Source organism: Taudactylus pleione, unplaced genomic scaffold (assembly GCF_031769625.1).
Source record: "Taudactylus pleione unplaced genomic scaffold, aTauple2 ptg001570l, whole genome shotgun sequence".
NCBI lineage: Eukaryota > Metazoa > Chordata > Amphibia > Anura > Myobatrachidae > Taudactylus > Taudactylus pleione.
The window spans coordinates 142134-165624 of NW_028285967.1; positions in this window are offsets into that span (position 1 = coordinate 142134).

Below are 23491 nucleotides of genomic sequence, written 5' to 3' on the forward strand. Positions count from 1 at the left end.
AAGAGACCACTATCACTGTGCAGGAGATACAGAACTCAGTGACTGAGACTGGGGTGAGGGTGCACCAGTCACCTATATCAGGAGCTCTGCATACACCTGGCCTGTATGGGAGGGGTCTAGGAAGAGACCACTATCACTGTGCAGGAGATACAGAACTCAGTAGGTGAGACTGGGGTGAGGGTGCACCAGTCACCTATATCAGGAGCTCTGCATACACCTGGCCTGTATGGGAGGGGGGCTAGGAAGAGACCACTATCACTGTGCAGGAGATACAGAGCTCAGTGGCTGAGACTGGGGTGAGGGTGCACCAGTCACCTATATCAGGAGCTCTGCATACACCTGGCCTGTATGGGAGGTGGGCTAGGAAGAGACCACTATCACTGTGCAGGAGATACAGAGCTCAGTGGCTGAGACTGGGGTGAGGGTGCACCAGTCACCTATATCAGGAGCTCTGCATACACCTGGCCTGTATGGGAGGGGGCTAGGAAGAGACCACTATCACTGTGCAGGAGATACAGAGCTCAGTGGCTGAGACTGGGGTGAGGGTGCACCAGTCACCTATATCAGGAGCTCTGCATACACCTGGCCTGTATGGGAGGTGGGCTAGGAAGAGACCACTATCACTGTGCAGGAGATACAGAGCTCAGTGGCTGAGACTGGGGTGAGGGTGCACCAGTCACCTATATCAGGAGCTCTGCATACACCTGGCCTGAATGGGAGGGGGCTAGGAAGAGACCACTATCACTGTGCAGGAGTTACAGAGCTCATTGGGTGAGACTGGGGTGAGGATGCACCAGTCACCTATATCAGGAGCTCTGCATACACCTGGCCTGTATGGGAGGGGGTAGGAAGAGACCACTAACACTGTGCAGGAGATACAGAGCTCATTGGGTGAGACTGGGGTGAGGGTGCACCAGTCACCTATATCAGGAGCTCTGCATACACCTGGCCTGTATGAGAGGGGGCTAGGAAGAGACCACTATCACTGTGCAGAAGATACAGAGCTCAGTGGCTGAGACTGGGGTGAGGGTGCACCATTCACCTATATCAGGAGCTCTGCATACACCTGGCCTGTATTGGAGGGGGCTAGGAAGAGACCACTATCACTGTGCAGGAGATACAGAGCTCAGTGGCTGAGACTGGGGTGAGGGTGCACCAGTCACCTATATCAGGAGCTCTGCATACACCTGGCCTGTATGGGAGGTGGGCTAGGAAGAGACCACTATCACTGTGCAGGAGATACAGAGCTCAGTGGCTGAGACTGGGGTGAGGGTGCACCAGTCACCTATATCAGGAGCTCTGCATACACCTGGCCTGTATGGGAGGTGGGCTAGGAAGAGACCACTATCACTGTGCAGGAGATACAGAGCTCAGTGGCTGAGACTGGGGTTAGGGTGCACCAGTCACCTATATCAGGAGCTCTGCATACACCTGGCCTGTATGGGAGGTGGGCTAGGAAGAGACCACTATCACTGTGCAGGAGATACAGAGCTCAGTGGATGAGACTGGGGTGAGGATGCACCAGTCACCTATATCAGGAGCTCTGCATACACCTGGCCTGTATGGGAGGTGGGCTAGGAAGAGACCACTATCACTGTGCAGGAGATACAGAGCTCAGTGGATGAGACTGGGGTGAGGATGCACCAGTCACCTATATCAGGAGCTCTGCATACACCTGGCCTGTATGGGAGGGGGTAGGAAGAGACCACTATCACTGTGCAGGAGATACAGAGCTCATTGGGTGAGACTGGGGTGAGGGTGCACCAGTCACCTATATCAGGAGCTCTGCATACACCTGGCCTGTATGGGAGGGGGCTAGGAAGAGACCACTATCACTGTGCAGGAGATACAGAGCTCAGTGGCTGAGACTGGGGTGAGGGTGCACCATTCACCTATATCAGGAGCTCTGCATACACCTGGCCTGTATGGGAGGGGGCTAGGAAGAGACCACTATCACTGTGCAGGAGATACAGAGCTCAGTGGCTGAGACTGGGGTGAGGGTGCACCAGTCACCTATATCAGGAGCTCTGCAAACACCTTGCCTGTATGGGAGGGGGCTAGGAAGAGACCACTATCACTGTGCAGGAGATACAGAACTCAGTGGCTGAGAATGGGGTGAGGGTGCACCAGTCACCTATATCAGGAGTTCTGCATACACCTTGCCTGTATGGGAGGGGGCTAGGAAGAGACCACTATCACTGTGCAGGAGATACAGAACTCAGTGGCTGAGAATGGGGTGAGGGTGCACCAGTCACCTGTATCAGGAGCTCTGCATACACCTGGCCTGTATGGGAGGGGGCTAGGAAGAGACCACTATCACTGTGCAGGAGATATAGAGCTCAGTGGATGAGACTGGGGTGAGGGTGCACCAGTCACCTATATCAGGAGCTCTGTATACACCTGGCCTGTATGGGAGACGGGCTAGGAAGAGACCACTATCACTATAGAGGAGATACAGAGATCAGTGGGTGAGACTGGGGTGAGTGTGCACCAGTCACCTATATCAGGAGCTCTGCATACACCTGTCCTGTATGAGAGGGGGCTAGGAAGAGACCACTATCACTGTGCAGGAGATACATAGCTCAGTGGCTGAGACTGGGGTGAGGGTGCACCAGTCACCTATATCAGGAGCTCTGCATACACCTGGCCTGTATGGGAGGGGGGCTAGGAAGAGACCACTATCACTGTGCAGGAGATACAGAACTCAGTGGCTGAGAATGGGGTGAGGGTGCACCAGTCACCTGTATCAGGAGCTCTGCATACACCTGGCCTGTATGGGAGGGGGCTAGGAAGAGACCACTATCACTGTGCAGGAGATATAGAGCTCAGTGGATGAGACTGGGGTGAGGGTGCACCAGTCACCTATATCAGGAGCTCTGCATACACCTGGCCTGTATGAGAGGGGGCTAGGAAGAGACCACTATCACTGTGCAGGAGATACATAGCTCAGTGGATGAGACTGGGGTGAGTGTGCACCAGTCACCTATATCAGGAGCTCTGCATACACCTGGCCTGTATGGGAGGGGGCTAGGAAGAGACTACTATCACTATACAGGAGATACAGAGCTCAGTGACTGAGACTGGGGTGAGGGTGCGTCAGTCACAAATATCAGGAGCTCTGCATACACCTGGCCTGTATCGGAGGGGGTAGGAAGAGACCACTATCACTGTGCAGGAGATACAGAGCTCAGTGGGTGAGACTGGGGTGAGGGTGCACCAGTCACCTATATCAGGAGCTCTGCATACACCTGGCCTGTATGGGCGGGGGCTAGGAAGAGACCACTATCACTGTGCAGGAGATACAGAGCTCAGTGGCTGAGACTGGGGTGAGGGTGCACCAGTCACCTATATCAGGAGCTCTGCATACACCTGCCCTGTATGGGAGGTGGGCTAGGAAGAGACCACTATCACTGTGCAGGAGATACAGAGCTCAGTGGGTGAGACTGGGGTGAGCGTGCACCAGTCACCTGTATCAGGAGCTCTGCATACACCTGGTCTGTATCGGAGGGGGCTAGGAAGAGACCACTATCACTGTGCAGGAGATACAGAGCTCATTGGGTGAGACTGGGGTGAGGGTGCACCAGTCACTTATATCAGGAGCTCTGCATACACCTGGCCTGTATGGGAGGGGGCTAGGAAGAGACCACTATCACTGTGCAGGAGATACAGAGCTCAGTGGCTGAGACTGGGGTGAGGGTGCACCATTCACCTTTATCAGGAGCTCTGCATACACCTGGCCTGTATGGGAGGGGGGCAAGGAAGAGACCACTATCACTGTGCAGGAGATACAGAGCTCAGTGGCTGAGACTGGGGTGAGGGTGCACCATTCACCTTTATCAGGAGCTCTGCATACACCTGGCCTGTATGGGAGGGGTCTAGGAAGAGACCACTATCACTGTGCAGGAGATACAGAACTCAGTGACTGAGACTGGGGTGAGGGTGCACCAGTCACCTATATCAGGAGCTCTGCATACACCTGGCCTGTATGGGAGGGGTCTAGGAAGAGACCACTATCACTGTGCAGGAGATACAGAACTCAGTAGGTGAGACTGGGGTGAGGGTGCACCAGTCACCTATATCAGGAGCTCTGCATACACCTGGCCTGTATGGGAGGGGGGCTAGGAAGAGACCACTATCACTGTGCAGGAGATACAGAGCTCAGTGGCTGAGACTGGGGTGAGGGTGCACCAGTCACCTATATCAGGAGCTCTGCATACACCTGGCCTGTATGGGAGGTGGGCTAGGAAGAGACCACTATCACTGTGCAGGAGATACAGAGCTCAGTGGCTGAGACTGGGGTGAGGGTGCACCAGTCACCTATATCAGGAGCTCTGCATACACCTGGCCTGTATGGGAGGTGGGCTAGGAAGAGACCACTATCACTGTGCAGGAGATACAGAGCTCAGTGGCTGAGACTGGGGTGAGGGTGCACCAGTCACCTATATCAGGAGCTCTGCATACACCTGGCCTGAATGGGAGGGGGCTAGGAAGAGATCACTATCACTGTGCAGGAGATACAGAGCTCAGTGGCTGAGACTGGGGTGAGGGTGCACCAGTTACCTATATCAGGAGCTCTGCATACACCTGGCCTGTATGGGAGGTGGGCTAGGAAGAGACCACTATCACTGTGCAGGAGATACAGAGCTCAGTGGATGAGACTGGGGTGAGGATGCACCAGTCACCTATATCAGGAGCTCTGCATACACCTGGCCTGTATGGGAGGGGGTAGGAAGAGACCACTATCACTGTGCAGGAGATACAGAGCTCATTGGGTGAGACTGGGGTGAGGGTGCACCAGTCACCTATATCAGGAGCTCTGCATACACCTGGCCTGTATGGGAGGGGGCTAGGAAGAGACCACTATCACTGTGCAGGAGATACAGAGCTCAGTGGCTGAGACTGGGGTGAGGGTGCACCATTCACCTATATCAGGAGCTCTGCATACACCTGGCCTGTATGGGAGGGGGCTAGGAAGAGACCACTATCACTGTGCAGGAGATACAGAGCTCAGTGGCTGAGACTGGGGTGAGGGTGCACCAGTCACCTATATCAGGAGCTCTGCATACACCTGGCCTGTATGGGAGGTGGGCTAGGAAGAGACCACTATCACTGTGCAGGAGATACAGAGCTCAGTGGCTGAGACTGGGGTGAGGGTGCACCAGTCACCTATATCAGGAGCTCTGCATACACCTGGCCTGTATGGGAGGGGGCTAGGAAGAGACCACTATCACTGTGCAGGAGATACAGAGCTCAGTGGCTGAGACTGGGGTGAGGGTGCACCAGTCACCTATATCAGGAGCTCTGCATACACCTGGCCTGTATGGGAGGTGGGCTAGGAAGAGACCACTATCACTGTGCAGGAGATACAGAGCTCAGTGGCTGAGACTGGGGTGAGGGTGCACCAGTCACCTATATCAGGAGCTCTGCATACACCTGGCCTGTATGGGAGGTGGGCTAGGAAGAGACCACTATCACTGTGCAGGAGATACAGAGCTCAGTGGCTGAGACTGGGGTGAGGGTGCACCAGTCACCTATATCAGGAGCTCTGCATACACCTGGCCTGAATGGGAGGGGGCTAGGAAGAGATCACTATCACTGTGCAGGAGATACAGAGCTCAGTGGCTGAGACTGGGGTGAGGGTGCACCAGTTACCTATATCAGGAGCTCTGCATACACCTGGCCTGTATGGGAGGTGGGCTAGGAAGAGACCACTATCACTGTGCAGGAGATACAGAGCTCAGTGGATGAGACTGGGGTGAGGATGCACCAGTCACCTATATCAGGAGCTCTGCATACACCTGGCCTGTATGGGAGGGGGTAGGAAGAGACCACTATCACTGTGCAGGAGATACAGAGCTCATTGGGTGAGACTGGGGTGAGGGTGCACCAGTCACCTATATCAGGAGCTCTGCATACACCTGGCCTGTATGGGAGGGGGCTAGGAAGAGACCACTATCACTGTGCAGGAGATACAGAGCTCATTGGCTGAGACTGGGGTGAGGGTGCACCATTCACCTATATCAGGAGCTCTGCATACACCTGGCCTGTATGGGAGGGGGCTAGGAAGAGACCACTATCACTGTGCAGGAGATACAGAGCTCAGTGGCTGAGACTGGGGTGAGGGTGCACCAGTCACCTATATCAGGAGCTCTGCATACACCTTGCCTGTATGGGAGGGGGCTAGGAAGAGACCACTATCACTGTGCAGGAGATACAGAACTCAGTGGCTGAGAATGGGGTGAGGGTGCACCAGTCACCTGTATCAGGAGCTCTGCATACACCTGGCCTGTATGGGAGGGGGCTAGGAAGAGACCACTATCACTGTGCAGGAGATATAGAGCTCAGTGGATGAGACTGGGGTGAGGGTGCACCAGTCACCTATATCAGGAGCTCTGTATACACCTGGCCTGTATGGGAGACGGGCTAGGAAGAGACCACTATCACTATAGAGGAGATACAGAGATCAGTGGGTGAGACTGGGGTGAGTGTGCACCAGTCACCTATATCAGGAGCTCTGCATACACCTGTCCTGTATGAGAGGGGGCTAGGAAGAGACCACTATCACTGTGCAGGAGATACATAGCTCAGTGGATGAGACTGGGGTGAGTGTGCACCAGTCACCTATATCAGGAGCTCTGCATACACCTGGCCTGTATGGGAGGGGGCTAGGAAGAGACTACTATCACTATACAGGAGATACAGAGCTCAGTGACTGAGACTGGGGTGAGGGTGCGTCAGTCACAAATATCAGGAGCTCTGCATACACCTGGCCTGTATCGGAGGGGGTAGGAAGAGACCACTATCACTGTGCAGGAGATACAGAGCTCAGTGGGTGAGACTGGGGTGAGGGTGCACCAGTCACCTATATCAGGAGCTCTGCATACACCTGGCCTGTATGGGAGGGGGCTAGGAAGAGACCACTATCACTGTGCAGGAGATACAGAGCTCAGTGGCTGAGACTGGGGTGAGGGTGCACCAGTCACCTATATCAGGAGCTCTGCATACACCTGCCCTGTATGGGAGGTGGGCTAGGAAGAGACCACTATCACTGTGCAGGAGATACAGAGCTCAGTGGGTGAGACTGGGGTGAGCGTGCACCAGTCACCTGTATCAGGAGCTCTGCATACACCTGGTCTGTATCGGAGGGGGCTAGGAAGAGACCACTATCACTGTGCAGGAGATACAGAGCTCATTGGGTGAGACTGGGGTGAGGGTGCACCAGTCACTTATATCAGGAGCTCTGCATACACCTGGCCTGTATGGGAGGGGGCTAGGAAGAGACCACTATCACTGTGCAGGAGATACAGAGCTCAGTGGCTGAGACTGGGGTGAGGGTGCACCATTCACCTTTATCAGGAGCTCTGCATACACCTGGCCTGTATGGGAGGGGGGCAAGGAAGAGACCACTATCACTGTGCAAGAGAGATATAGAGCTCAGTGGATGAGACTGGGGTGAGGGTGCACCAGTCACCTATATCAGGAGCTCTGCATACACCTGGCCTGTATGGGAGGGGGGCTAGGAAGAGACCACTATCACTGTGCAGGAGATACAGAGGTCAGTGACTGAGACTGGGGTGAGGGTGCACCAGTCACCTATATCAGGAGCTCTGCATACACCTGGCCTGTATGGGAGGGGGGCTAGGAAGAGACCACTATCACTGTGCAGGAGATACAGAGCTCATTGGGTGAGACTGGGGTGAGGGTGCACCAGTCACCTATATCAGGAGCTCTGCATACACCTGGCCTGTATGGGAGGGGGGCTAGGAAGAGACCACTATCACTGTGCAGGAGATACAGAGGTCAGTGACTGAGACTGGGGTGAGGGTGCACCAGTCACCTATATCAGGAGCTCTGCATACACCTGGCCTGTATGGGAGGGGGGCTAGGAAGAGACCACTATCACTGTGCAGGAGATACAGAGCTCATTGGGTGAGACTGGGGTGAGGGTGCACCAGTCACCTATATCAGGAGCTCTGCATACACCTGGCCTGTATGGGAGGGGGCTAGGAAGAGACCACTATCACTGTGCAGGAGATACAGAGCTCAGTGGCTGAGACTGGGGTGAGGGGGCACCATTCACCTATATCAGGAGCTCTGCATACACCTGGCCTGTATGGGAGGGGGCTAGGAAGAGACCACTATCACTGTGCAGGAGATACAGAGCTCAGTGGCTGAGACTGGGGTGAGGGTGCACCAGTCACCTATATCAGGAGCTCTGCATACACCTGGCCTGTATGGGAGGGGGGCTAGGAAGAGACCACTATCACTGTGCAGGAGATACAGAGGTCAGTGACTGAGACTGGGGTGAGGGTGCACCAGTCACCTATATCAGGAGCTCTGCATACACCTGGCCTGTATGGGAGGGGGCTAGGAAGAGACCACTATCACTGTGCAGGAGATACAGAACTCAGTGGCTGAGACTGGGGTGAGGGTGCACCAGTCACCTATATCAGGAGCTCTGCATACACCTTGCCTGTATGGGAGGGGGCTAGGAAGAGAGCACTATCACTGTGCAGGAGATACAGAACTCAGTGGCTGAGAATGGGGTGAGGGTGCACCAGTCACCTATATCAGGAGTTCTGCATACACCTTGCCTGTATGGGAGGGGGCTAGGAAGAGACCACTATCACTGTGCAGGAGATACAGAACTCAGTGGCTGAGAATGGGGTGAGGGTGCACCAGTCACCTGTATCAGGAGCTCTGCATACACCTGGCCTGTATGGGAGGGGGCTAGGAAGAGACCACTATCACTGTGCAGGAGATATAGAGCTCCGTGGATGAGACTGGGGTGAGGGTGCACCAGTCACCTATATCAGGAGCTCTGCATACACCTGGCCTGTATGGGAGGCGGGCTAGGAAGAGACCACTATCACTATAGAGGAGATACAGAGATCAGTGGGTGAGACTGGGGTGAGTGTGCACCAGTCACCTATATCAGGAGCTCTGCATACACCTGTCCTGTATGAGAGGGGGCTAGGAAGAGACCACTATCACTGTGCAGGAGATACATAGCTCAGTGGATGAGACTGGGGTGAGTGTGCACCAGTCACCTATATCAGGAGCTCTGCATACACCTGGCCTGTATGGGAGGGGGCTAGGAAGAGACTACTATCACTATACAGGAGATACAGAGCTCAGTGACTGAGACTGGGGTGAGGGTGCACCAGTCACCTATATCAGGAGCTCTGCATACACCTGGCCTGTATCGGAGGGGGTAGGAAGAGACCACTATCACTGTGCAGGAGATACAGAGCTCAGTGGCTGAGACTGGGGTGAGGGTGCACCAGTCAACTATATCAGGAGCTCTGCATACACCTGCCCTGTATGGGAGGTGGGCTAGGAAGAGACCACTATCACTGTGCAGGAGATACAGAGCTCAGAGGCTTAGACTGGGGTGAGGGTGCACCAGTCACCTATATCAGGAGCTCTGCATACACCTGGCCTGTATGGGAGGGGGGCAAGGAAGAGACCACTATCACTGTGCAGGAGATACAGAGCTCAGTGTGTGAGACTGGGGTGAGAGTGCACCAGTCACCTATATCAGGAGCTCTGCATACACCTGGCCTGTATGGGAGGGGGGCTAGGAAGAGACCACTATCACTGTGCAGGAGATACATAGCTCAGTGGATGAGACTGGGGTGAGTGTGCACCAGTCACCTATATCAGGAGCTCTGCACACACCTGGCCTGTATGGGAGGGGGCTAGTAAGAGACCACTATCACTGTGCAGGAGATACAGAGCTCAGTGGGTGAGACTGGGGTGAGTGTGCACCAGTCACCTATATCAGGAGCTCTGCATACACCTGGCCTGTATGGGAGGGGGCTAGGAAGAGACCACTATCACTGTGCAGGAGATACAGAACTCAGTGGCTGAGACTGGGGTGAGGGTGCACCAGTCACCTATATCAGGAGCTCTGCATACACCTGGCCTGTATCGGAGGGGGCTAGGAAGAGACCACTATCACTGTGCAGGAGATATAGAGCTCAGTGGATGAGACTGGGGTGAGGGTGCACCAGTCACCTATATCAGGAGCTCTGCATACACCTGGACTGTATGGGAGGGGGGCTAGGAAGAGACCACTATCACTGTGCAGGAGATACAGAACTCAGTGGCTGAGACTGGGGTGAGGGTGCACCAGTCACCTATATCAGGAGCTCTGCATACACCTGGCCTGTATCGGAGGGGGCTAGGAAGAGACCACTATCACTGTGCAGGAGATATAGAGCTCAGTGGATGAGACTGTGGTGAGGGTGCACCAGTCACCTAGATCTGGAGCTCTGCATACACCTGGCCTGTATGGGAGGGGGGCTAGGAAGAGACCACTATCACTATGGAGGAGATACAGAGATCAGTGGGTGAGACTGGGGTGAGTGTGGACCAGTCACCTATATCAGGAGCTCTGCATACACCTGGCCTGTATGGGAGGGGGCTAGGAAGAGACCACTATCACTGTGCAGGAGATACAGAGCTCAGTGGCTGAGACTGGGGTGAGTGTGCACCAGTCACCTATATCAGGAGCTCTGCACACACCTGGCCTGTATGGGAGGGGGCTAGGAAGAGACCACTATCACTGTGCAGGAGATACAGAGCTCAGTGGATGAGACTGGGGTGAGGGTGCACCAGTCACCTATATCAGGAGCTCTGCATACACCTGGCCTGTATGGGAGGGGGCTAGGAAGAGACCACTATCACTGTGCAGGAGATACAGAGCTCAGTGGATGAGACTGGGGTGAGGGTGCACCAGTCACCTATATCAGGAGCTCTGCATACACCTGGCCTGTATGGGAGGGGGTAGGAAGAGACCACTATCACTGTGCAGGAGATACAGAGCTCATTGGGTGAGACTGGGGTGAGGGTGCACCAGTCACTTATATCAGGAGCTCTGCATACACCTGGCCTGTATGGGAGGGGGCTAGGAAGAGACCACTATCACTGTGCAGGAGATACAGAGCTCAGTGGCTGAGACTGGGGTGAGGGTGCACCATTCCCCTATATCAGGAGCTCTGCATACACCTTGCCTGTATGGGAGGGGGCTAGGAAGAGACCACTATCACTGTGCAGAAGATACAGAGCTCAGTGGCTGAGACTGGGGTGAGGGTGCACCAGTCACCTATATCAGGAGCTCTGCATACACCTGGCCTGTATGGGAGGGGGGCAAGGAAGAGACCACTATCACTGTGCAAGTGAGACTGGGGTGATGTTGCACCAGTCACCTACATCAGGAGCTCTGCATACACCTGGCCTGTATGGGAGGGGTCTAGGAAGAGACCACTATCACTGTGCAGGAGATACAGAACTCAGTGGGTGAGACTGGGGTGAGGGTGCACCAGTCACCTATATCAGGAGCTCTGCATACACCTGGCCTGTATGGGAGGGGGGCTAGGAAGAGACCACTATCACTGTGCAGGAGATACAGAGCTCAGTGGAAGAGACTGGGGTGAGGGTGCACCAGTCACCTATATCAAGAGCTCTGCATACACCTGGCCTGTATGGGAGGGGGTAGGAAGAGACCACTATCACTGTGCAGGAGATACAGAGCTCATTGGGTGACACTGGGGTGAGGGTGCACCAGTCACCTATATCAGGAGCTCTGCATACACCTGGCCTGTATGGGAGGGGGCTAGGAAGAGACCACTATCACTGTGCAGGAGATACAGAGCTCAGTGGCTGAGACTGGGGTGAGGGTGCACCATTCACCTATATCAGGAGCTCTGCATACACCTGGCCTGTATGGGAGGGGGCTAGGAAGAGACCACTATCACTGTGCAGGAGATACAGAGCTCAGTGGCTGAGACTGGGGTGAGGGTGCGCCAGTCACCTATATCAGGAGCTCTGCATACACCTGGCCTGTATGGGAGGGGGGCTAGGAAGAGACCACTATCACTGTGCAGGAGATACAGAACTCAGTGGCTGAGAATGGGGTGAGGGTGCACCAGTCACCTATATCAGGAGTTCTGCATACACCTGGCCTGTATGGGAGGGGGCTAGGAAGAGACCACTATCACTGTGCAGGAGATACAGAACTCAGTGGCTGAGAATGGGGTGAGTGTGCACCAGTCACCTGTATCAGGAGCTCTGCATACACCTGGCCTGTATGGGAGGGGGCTAGGAAGAGACCACTATCACTGTGCAGGAGATATAGAGCTCAGTGGATGAGACTGGGGTGAGGGTGCACCAGTCACCTATATCAGGAGCTCTGCATACACCTGGCCTATATGAGAGGGGGCTAGGAAGAGACCACTATCACTGTGCAGGAGATACATAGCTCAGTGGATGAGACTGGGGTGAGTGTGCACCAGTCACCTATATCAGGAGCTCTGCATACACCTGGCCTGTATGGGAGGGGGCTAGGAAGAGACTACTATCACTATACAGGAGATACAGAGCTCAGTGACTGAGACTGGGGTGAGGGTGCGTCAGTCACAAATATCAGGAACTCTGCATACACCTGGCCTGTATCGGAGGGGGTAGGAAGAGACCACTATCACTGTGCAGGAGATACAGAGCTCAGTGGCTGAGACTGGGGTGAGGGTGCACCAGTCACCTATATCAGGAGCTCTGCATACACCTGCCCTGTATGGGAGGTGGGCTAGGAAGAGACCACTATCACTGTGCAGGAGATACAGAGGTCAGTGACTGAGACTGGGGTGAGGGTGCACCAGTCACCTATATCAGGAGCTCTGCATACACCTGGCCTGTATGGGAGGGGTCTAGGAAGAGACCACTATCACTGTGCAGGAGATACAGAACTCAGTGGGTGTGACTGGGGTGAGGGTGCACCAGTCACCTATATCAGGAGCTCTGCATACACCTGGCCTGTATGGGAGGGGGGCTAGGAAGAGACCACTATCACTGTGCAGGAGATACAGAGCTCAGTGGAAGAGACTGGGGTGAGGGTGCACCAGTCACCTATATCAAGAGCTCTGCATACACCTGGCCTGTATGGGAGGCGGGCTAGGAAGAGACCACTATCACTGTGCAGGAGATACAGAGCTCAGTGGCTGAGACTGGGGTGAGGGTGCACCAGTCACCTATATCAGGAGCTCTGCATACACCTGGCCTGTATGGGAGGTGGGCTAGGAAGAGACCACTATCACTGTGCAGGAGATACAGAGCTCAGTGGCTGAGACTGGGGTGAGGGTGCACCAGTCACCTATATCAGGAGCTCTGCATACACCTGGCCTGTATGGGAGGGGGCTAGGAAGAGACCACTATCACTGTGCAGGAGATACAGAGCTCAGTGGCTGAGACTGGGGTGAGGGTGCACCAGTCACCTATATCAGGAGCTCTGCATACACCTGGCCTGTATGGGAGGTGGGCTAGGAAGAGACCACTATCACTGTGCAGGAGATACAGAGCTCAGTGGCTGAGACTGGGGTGAGGGTGCACCAGTCACCTATATCAGGAGCTCTGCATACACCTGGCCTGTATGGGAGGTGGGCTAGGAAGAGACCACTATCACTGTGCAGGAGATACAGAGCTCAGTGGATGAGACTGGGGTGAGGATGCACCAGTCACCTATATCAGGAGCTCTGCATACACCTGGCCTGTATGGGAGGGGGTAGGAAGAGACCACTATCACTGTGCAGGAGATACAGAGCTCATTGGGTGAGACTGGGGTGAGGGTGCACCAGTCACCTATATCAGGAGCTCTGCATACACCTGGCCTGTATGGGAGGGGGCTAGGAAGAGACCACTATCACTGTGCAGGAGATACAGAGCTCAGTGGCTGAGACTGGGGTGAGGGTGCACCATTCACCTATATCAGGAGCTCTGCATACACCTGGCCTGTATGGGAGGGGGCTAGGAAGAGACCACTATCACTGTGCAGGAGATACAGAGCTCAGTGGCTGAGACTGGGGTGAGGGTGCACCAGTCACCTATATCAGGAGCTCTGCATACACCTGGCCTGTATGGGAGGGGGGCAAGGAAGAGACCACTATCACTGTGCAGGAGATACAGAGGTCAGTGACTGAGACTGGGGTGAGGGTGCACCAGTCACCTATATCAGGAACTCTGCATACACCTGGCCTGTATGGGAGGGGGCTAGGAAGAGACCACTATCACTGTGCAGGAGATACAGAACTCAGTGGCTGAGACTGGGGTGAGGGTGCACCAGTCACCTATATCAGGAGCTCTGCATACACCTTGCCTGTATGGGAGGGGGCTAGGAAGAGACCACTATCACTGTGCAGGAGATACAGAACTCAGTGGCTGAGAATGGGGTGAGGGTGCACCAGTCACCTATATCAGGAGTTCTGCATACACCTTGCCTGTATGGGAGGGGGGCTAGGAAGAGACCACTATCACTGTGCAGGAGATACAGAACTCAGTGGCTGAGAATGGGGTGAGGGTGCACCAGTCACCTGTATCAGGAGCTCTGCATACACCTGGCCTGTATGGGAGGGGGCTAGGAAGAGACCACTATCACTGTGCAGGAGATATAGAGCTCAGTGGATGAGACTGGGGTGAGGGTGCACCAGTCACCTATATCAGGAGCTCTGTATACACCTGGCCTGTATGGGAGACGGGCTAGGAAGAGACCACTATCACTATAGAGGAGATACAGAGATCAGTGGGTGAGACTGGGGTGAGTGTGCACCAGTCACCTATATCAGGAGCTCTGCATACACCTGGCCTGTATGGGAGGGGGCTAGGAAGAGACCACTATCACTGTGCAGGAGATACAGAGCTCAGAGGCTGAGACTGGGGTGAGGGTGCACCAGTCACCTATATCAGGAGCTCTGCATACACCTGTCCTGTATGAGAGGGGGCTAGGAAGAGACCACTATCACTGTGCAGGAGATACATAGCTCAGTGGATGAGACTGGGGTGAGTGTGCACCAGTCACCTATATCAGGAACTCTGCATACACCTGGCCTGTATGGGAGGGGGCTAGGAAGAGACTACTATCACTATACAGGAGATACAGAGCTCAGTGACTGAGACTGGGGTGAGGGTGCGCCAGTCACCTATATCAGGAGCTCTGCATACACCTGGCCTGTATGGGAGGGGGGCTAGGAAGAGACCACTATCACTGTGCAGGAGATACAGAGGTCAGTGACTGAGACTGGGGTGAGGGTGCTCCAGTCACCTACATCAGGAGCTCTGCATACACCTGGCCTGTATGGGAGGGGTCTAGGAAGAGACCACTATCACTGTGCAGGAGATACAGAACTCAGTGGGTGAGACTGGGGTGAGGGTGCACCAGTCACCTATATCAGGAGCTCTGCATACACCTGGCCTGTATGGGAGGGGGGCTAGGAAGAGACCACTATCACTGTGCAGGAGATACAGAGCTCAGTGGAAGAGACTGGGGTGAGGGTGCACCAGTCACCTATATCAAGAGCTCTGCATACACCTGGCCTGTATGGGAGGGGGTAGGAAGAGACCACTATCACTGTGCTGGAGATACAGAGCTCATTGGGTGAGACTGGGGTGAGGGTGCACCAGTCACCTATATCAGGAGCTCTGCATACACCTGGCCTGTATGGGAGGGGGCTAGGAAGAGACCACTATCACTGTGCAGGAGATACAGAGCTCAGTGGCTGAGACTGGGGTGAGGGTGCACCATTCACCTATATCAGGAGCTCTGCATACACCTGGCCTGTATGGGAGGGGGCTAGGAAGAGACCACTATCACTGTGCAGGAGATACAGAGCTCAGTGGCTGAGACTGGGGTGAGGGTGCACCAGTCACCTATATCAGGAGCTCTGCATACACCTGGCCTGTATGGGAGGGGGGCTAGGAAGAGACCACTATCACTGTGCAGGAGATACAGAACTCAGTGGCTGAGAATGGGGTGAGGGTGCACCAGTCACCTATATCAGGAGTTCTGCATACACCTTGCCTGTATGGGAGGGGGCTAGGAAGAGACCACTATCACTGTGCAGGAGATACAGAACTCAGTGGCTGAGAATGGGGTGAGGGTGCACCAGTCACCTGTATCAGGAGCTCTGCATACACCTGGCCTGTATGGGAGGGGGCTAGGAAGAGACCACTATCACTGTGCAGGAGATATAGAGCTCAGTGGATGAGACTGGGGTGAGGGTGCACCAGTCACCTATATCAGGAGCTCTGCATACACCTGGCCTGTATGAGAGGGGGCTAGGAAGAGACCACTATCACTGTGCAGGAGATACATAGCTCAGTGGATGAGACTGGGGTGAGTGTGCACCAGTCACCTATATCAGGAGCTCTGCATACACCTGGCCTGTATGGGAGGGGGCTAGGAAGAGACTACTATCACTATACAGGAGATACAGAGCTCAGTGACTGAGACTGGGGTGAGGGTGCGTCAGTCACAAATATCAGGAGCTCTGCATACACCTGGCCTGTATCGGAGGGGGTAGGAAGAGACCACTATCACTGTGCAGGAAATACAGAGCTCAGTGGCTGAGACTGGGGTGAGGGTGCACCAGTCACCTATATCAGGAGCTCTGCATACACCTGCCCTGTATGGGAGGTGGGCTAGGAAGAGACCACTATCACTGTGCAGGAGATACAGAGGTCAGTGACTGAGACTGGGGTGAGGGTGCACCAGTCACCTATATCAGGAGCTCTGCATACACCTGGCCTGTATGGGAGGGGTCTAGGAAGAGACCACTATCACTGTGCAGGAGATACAGAACTCAGTGGGTGAGACTGGGGTGAGGGTGCACCAGTCACCTATATCAGGAGCTCTGCATACACCTGGCCTGTATGGGAGGGGGGCTAGGAAGAGACCACTATCACTGTGCAGGAGATACAGAGCTCAGTGGAAGAGACTGGGGTGAGGGTGCACCAGTCATCTATATCAAGAGCTCTGCATACACCTGGCCTGTATGGGAGGCGGGCTAGGAAGAGACCTCTATCACTATAGAGGAGATACAGAGATCAGTGGGTGAGACTGGGGTGAGTGTGCACCAGTCACCTATATCAGGAGCTCTGCACACACCTGGCCTGTATGGGAGGGGGCTAGGAAGAGACCACTATCACTGTGCAAGAGAGATATAGAGCTCAGTGGATGAGACTGGGGTGAGGGTGCACCAGTCACCTATATCAGGAGCTCTGCATACACCTGGCCTGTATGGGAGGGGGGCTAGGAAGAGACCACTATCACTGTGCAGGAGATACAGAGCTCAGTGACTGAGACTGGGGTGAGGGTGCTCCAGTCACCTACATCAGGAGCTCTGCATACACCTGGCCTGTATGGGAGGGGTCTAGGAAGAGACCACTATCACTGTGCAGGAGACACAGAACTCAGTGGGTGAGACTGGGGTGAGGGTGCACCATTCACCTATATCAGGAGCTCTGCATACACCTGGCCTGTATGGGAGGGGGGCTAGGAAGAGACCACTATCACTGTGCAGGAGATACAGAGCTCAGTGGAAGAGACTGGGGTGAGGGTGCACCAGTCACCTATATCAAGAGCTCTGCATACACCTGGCCTGTATGGGAGGGGGTAGGAAGAGACCACTATCACTGTACAGGAGATACAGAGCTCATTGGGTGAGACTGGGGTGAGGGTGCACCAGTCACCTATATCAGGAGCTCTGCATACACCTGGCCTGTATGGGAGGGGGCTAGGAAGAGACCACTATCACTGTGCAGGAGATACAGAGCTCAGTGGCTGAGACTGGGGTGAGGGTGCACCATTCACCTATATCAGGAGCTCTGCATACACCTGGCCTGTATGGGAGGGGGCTAGGAAGAGACCACTATCACTGTGCAGGAGATACAGAGCTCAGTGGCTGAGACTGGGGTGAGGGTGCACCAGTCACCTATATCAGGAGCTCTGCATACACCTGGCCTGTATGGGAGGGGGGCTAGGAAGAGACCACTATCAGTGTGCAGGAGATACAGAGGTCAGTGACTGAGACTGGGGTGAGGGTGCACCAGTCACCTATATCAGGAGCTCTGCATACACCTGGCCTGTATGGGAGGGGGCTAGGAAGAGACCACTATCACTGTGCAGGAGATACAGAACTCAGTGGCTGAGACTGGGGTGAGGGTGCACCAGTCACCTATATCAGGAGCTCTGCATACACCTTGCCTGTATGGGAGGGGGCTAGGAAGAGAGCACTATCAATGTGTAGGAGATACAGAACTCAGTGGCTGAGAATGGGGTGAGGGTGCACCAGTCACCTATATCAGGAGTTCTGCATACACCTTGCCTGTATGGGAGGGGGCTAGGAAGAGACCACTATCACTGTGCAGGAGATACAGAACTCAGTGGCTGAGAATGGGGTGAGGGTGCACCAGTCACCTGTATCAGGAGCTCTGCATATACCTGGCCTGTATGGGAGGCGGGCTAGGAAGAGACCACTATCACTATAGAGGAGATACAGAGATCAGTGGGTGAGACTGGGGTGAGTGTGCACCAGTCACCTATATCAGGAGCTCTGCATACACCTGTCCTGTATGAGAGGGGGCTAGGAAGAGACCACTATCACTGTGCAGGAGATACATAGCTCAGTGGATGAGACTGGGGTGAGTGTGCACCAGTCACCTATATCAGGAGCTCTGCATACACCTGGCCTGTATGGGAGGGGGGCTAGGAAGAGACTACTATCACTGTGCAGGAGATACATAGCTCAGTGGATGAGACTGGGGTGAGTGTGCACCAGTCACCTATATCAGGAGCTCTGCATACACCTGGCCTGTATGGGAGGGGGCTAGGAAGAGACTACTATCACTATACAGGAGATACAGAGCTCAGAGGCTTAGACTGGGGTGAGGGTGCACCAGTCACCTATATCAGGAGCTCTGCATACACCTGGCCTGTATGGGAGGGGGGCTAGGAAGAGACCACTATCACTGTGCAGGAGATACATAGCTCAGTGGATGAGACTGGGGTGAGTGTGCACCAGTCACCTATATCAGGAGCTCTGCATACACCTGGCCTGTATGGGAGGGGGCTAGGAAGAGACCACTATCACTGTGCAGGAGATACAGAGCTCAGTGGCTGAGACTGGGGTGAGGGTGCACCAGTCACCTATATCAGGAGCTCTGCATACACCTGCCCTGTATGGGAGGTGGGCTAGGAAGAGACCACTATCACTGTGCAGGAGATACAGAGCTCAATGGCTGAGACTGGGGTGAGGATGCACCAGTCACCTGTATCAGGAGCTCTGCATACACCTGGCCTGTATCGGAGGGGGCTAGGAAGAGACCACTATCACTGTGCAGGAGATATAGAGCTCAGTGGATGAGACTGGGGTGAGGGTGCACCAGTCACCTATATCAGGAGCTCTGCATACACCTGGCCTGTATGGGAGGCGGGCTAGGAAGAGACCACTATCACTGTGCAGGAGATACAGAGCTCAGTGGCTGAGACTGGGGTGAGGGTGCACCAGTCACCTATATCAGGAGCTCTGCATACACCTGGCCTGTATGGGAGGGGGGCAAGGAAGAGACCACTATCACTGTGCAAGAGAGATATAGAGCTCAGTGGATGAGACTGGGGTGAGGGTGCACCAGTCACCTATATCAGGAGCTCTGCATACACCTGGCCTGTATGGGAGGGGGGCTAGGAAGAGACCACTATCACTGTGCAGGAGATACAGAGGTCAGTGACTGAGACTGGGGTGAGGGTGCTCCAGTCACCTACATCAGGAGCTCTGCATACACCTGGCCTGTATGGGAGGGGTCTAGGAAGAGACCACTATCACTGTGCAGGAGATACAGAACTCAGTGGGTGAGACTGGGGTGAGGGTGCACCAGTCACCTATATCAGGAGCTCTGCATACACCTGGCCTGTATGGGAGGGGGGCTAGGAAGAGACCACTATCACTGTGCAGGAGATACAGAGCTCAGTGGAAGAGACTGGGGTGAGGGTGCACCAGTCACCTATATCAAGAGCTCTGCATACACCTGGCCTGTATGGGAGGGGGTAGGAAGAGACCACTATCACTGTGCAGGAGATACAGAGCTCATTGGGTGAGACTGGGGTGAGGGTGCACCAGTCACCTATATCAGGAGCTCTGCATACACCTGGCCTGTATGGGAGGGGGCTAGGAAGAGACCACTATCACTGTGCAGGAGATACAGAGCTCAGTGGCTGAGACTGGGGTGAGGGTGCACCAGTCACCTATATCAGGAGCTCTGCATACACCTGGCCTGTATGGGAGGGGGGCTAGGAAGAGACCACTATCACTGTGCAGGAGATACAGAACTCAGTGGCTGAGAATGGGGTGAGGGTGCACCAGTCACCTATATCAGGAGTTCTGCATACACCTTGCCTGTATGGGAGGGGGCTAGGAAGAGACCACTATCACTGTGCAGGAGATACAGAACTCAGTGGCTGAGAATGGGGTGAGGGTGCACCAGTCACCTGTATCAGGAGCTCTGCATACACCTGGCCTGTATGGGAGGGGGCTAGGAAGAGACCACTATCACTGTGCAGGAGATATAGAGCTCAGTGGATGAGACTGGGGTGAGGGTGCACCAGTCACCTATATCAGGAGCTCTGCATACACCTGGCCTGTATGAGAGGGGGCTAGGAAGAGACCACTATCACTGTGCAGGAGATACATAGCTCAGTGGATGAGACTGGGGTGAGTGTGCACCAGTCACCTATATCAGGAGCTCTGCATACACCTGGCCTGTATGGGAGGGGGCTAGGAAGAGACTACTATCACTATACAGGAGATACAGAGCTCAGTGACTGAGACTGGGGTGAGGGTGCGTCAGTCACAAATATCAGGAGCTCTGCATACACCTGGCCTGTATCGGAGGGGGTAGGAAGAGACCACTATCACTGTGCAGGAGATACAGAGCTCAGTGGCTGAGACTGGGGTGAGGGTGCACCAGTCACCTATATCAGGAGCTCTGCATACACCTGCCCTGTATGGGAGGTGGGCTAGGAAGAGACCACTATCACTGTGCAGGAGATACAGAGGTCAGTGACTGAGACTGGGGTGAGGGTGCACCAGTCACCTATATCAGGAGCTCTGCATACACCTGGCCTGTATGGGAGGGGTCTAGGAAGAGACCACTATCACTGTGCAGGAGATACAGAACTCAGTGGGTGAGACTGGGGTGAGGGTGCACCAGTCACCTATATCAGGAGCTCTGCATACACCTGGCCTGTATGGGAGGGGGGCTAGGAAGAGACCACTATCACTGTGCAGGAGATACAGAGCTCAGTGGAAGAGACTGGGGTGAGGGTGCACCAGTCACCTATATCAAGAGCTCTGCATACACCTGGCCTGTATGGGAGGCGGGCTAGGAAGAGACCTCTATCACTATAGAGGAGATACAGAGATCAGTGGGTGAGACTGGGGTGAGTGTGCACCAGTCACCTATATCAGGAGCTCTGCACACACCTGGCCTGTATGGGAGGGGGCTAGGAAGAGACCACTATCACTGTGCAGGAGATACAGAGCTCAGTGGATGAGACTGGGGTGAGGGTGCACCAGTCACCTATATCAGGAGCTCTGCATACACCTGGCCTGTATGGGAGGGGGGCAAGGAAGAGACCACTATCACTGTGCAGGAGACACAGAACTCAGTGGGTGAGACTGGGGTGAGGGTGCACCATTCACCTATATCAGGAGCTCTGCATACACCTGGCCTGTATGGGAGGGGGGCTAGGAAGAGACCACTATCACTGTGCAGGAGATACAGAGCTCAGTGGAAGAGACTGGGGTGAGGGTGCACCAGTCACCTATATCAAGAGCTCTGCATACACCTGGCCTGTATGGGAGGGGGTAGGAAGAGACCACTATCACTGTGCAGGAGATACAGAGCTCATTGGGTGAGACTGGGGTGAGGGTGCACCAGTCACCTATATCAGGAGCTCTGCATACACCTGGCCTGTATGGGAGGGGGCTAGGAAGAGACCACTATCACTGTGCAGGAGATACAGAGCTCAGTGGCTGAGACTGGGGTGAGGGTGCACCATTCACCTATATCAGGAGCTCTGCATACACCTGGCCTGTATGGGAGGGGGCTAGGAAGAGACCACTATCACTGTGCAGGAGATACAGAGCTCAGTGGCTGAGACTGGGGTGAGGGTGCACCAGTCACCTATATCAGGAGCTCTGCATACACCTGGCCTGTATGGGAGGGGGGCTAGGAAGAGACCACTATCACTGTGCAGGAGATACAGAGGTCAGTGACTGAGACTGGGGTGAGGGTGCACCAGTCACCTATATCAGGAGCTCTGCATACACCTGGCCTGTATGGGAGGGGGCTAGGAAGAGACCACTATCACTGTGCAGGAGATACAGAACTCAGTGGCTGAGACTGGGGTGAGGGTGCACCAGTCACCTATATCAGGAGCTCTGCATACACCTTGCCTGTATGGGAGGGGGCTAGGAAGAGACCACTATCACTGTGCAGGAGATACAGAACTCAGTGGCTGAGAATGGGGTGAGGGTGCACCAGTCACCTATATCAGGAGTTCTGCATACACCTTGCCTGTATGGGAGGGGGCTAGGAAGAGAAAACTATCACTGTGCAGGAGATACAGAACTCAGTGGCTGAGAATGGGGTGAGGGTGCACCAGTCACCTGTATCAGGAGCTCTGCATACACCTGGCCTGTATGGGAGGGGGCTAGGAAGAGACCACTATCACTGTGCAGGAGATATAGAGCTCAGTGGATGAGACTGGGGTGAGGGTGCACCAGTCACCTATATCAGGAGCTCTGCATACACCTGGCCTGTATGGGAGGCGGGCTAGGAAGAGACCACTATCACTATAGAGGAGATACAGAGATCAGTGGGTGAGACTGGGGTGAGTGTGCACCAGTCACCTATATCAGGAGCTCTGCATACACCTGTCCTGTATGAGAGGGGGCTAGGAAGAGACCACTATCACTGTGCAGGAGATACATAGCTCAGTGGATGAGACTGGGGTGAGTGTGCACCAGTCACCTATATCAGGAGCTCTGCATACACCTGGCCTGTATGGGAGGGGGCTAGGAAGAGACTACTATCACTATACAGGAGATACAGAGCTCAGTGACTGAGACTGGGGTGAGGGTGCGTCAGTCACAAATATCAGGAGCTCTGCATACACCTGGCCTGTATCGGAGGGGGTAGGAAGAGACCACTATCACTGTGCAGGAGATACAGAGCTCAGTGGCTGAGACTGGGGTGAGGGTGCACCAGTCACCTATATCAGGAGCTCTGCATACACCTGCCCTGTATGGGAGGTGGGCTAGGAAGAGACCACTATCACTGTGCAGGAGATACAGAGCTCAGAGGCTTAGACTGGGGTGAGGGTGCACCAGTCACCTATATCAGGAGCTCTGCATACACCTGGCCTGTATGGGAGGGGGGCTAGGAAGAGACCACTATCACTGTGCAGGAGATACATAGCTCAGTGGATGAGACTGGGGTGAGTGTGCACCAGTCACCTATATCAGGAGCTCTGCACACACCTGGCCTGTATGGGAGGGGGCTAGGAAGAGACCACTATCACTGTGCAGGAGATACAGAGCTCAGTGGGTGAGACTGGGGTGAGTGTGCACCAGTCACCTATATCAGGAGCTCTGCATACACC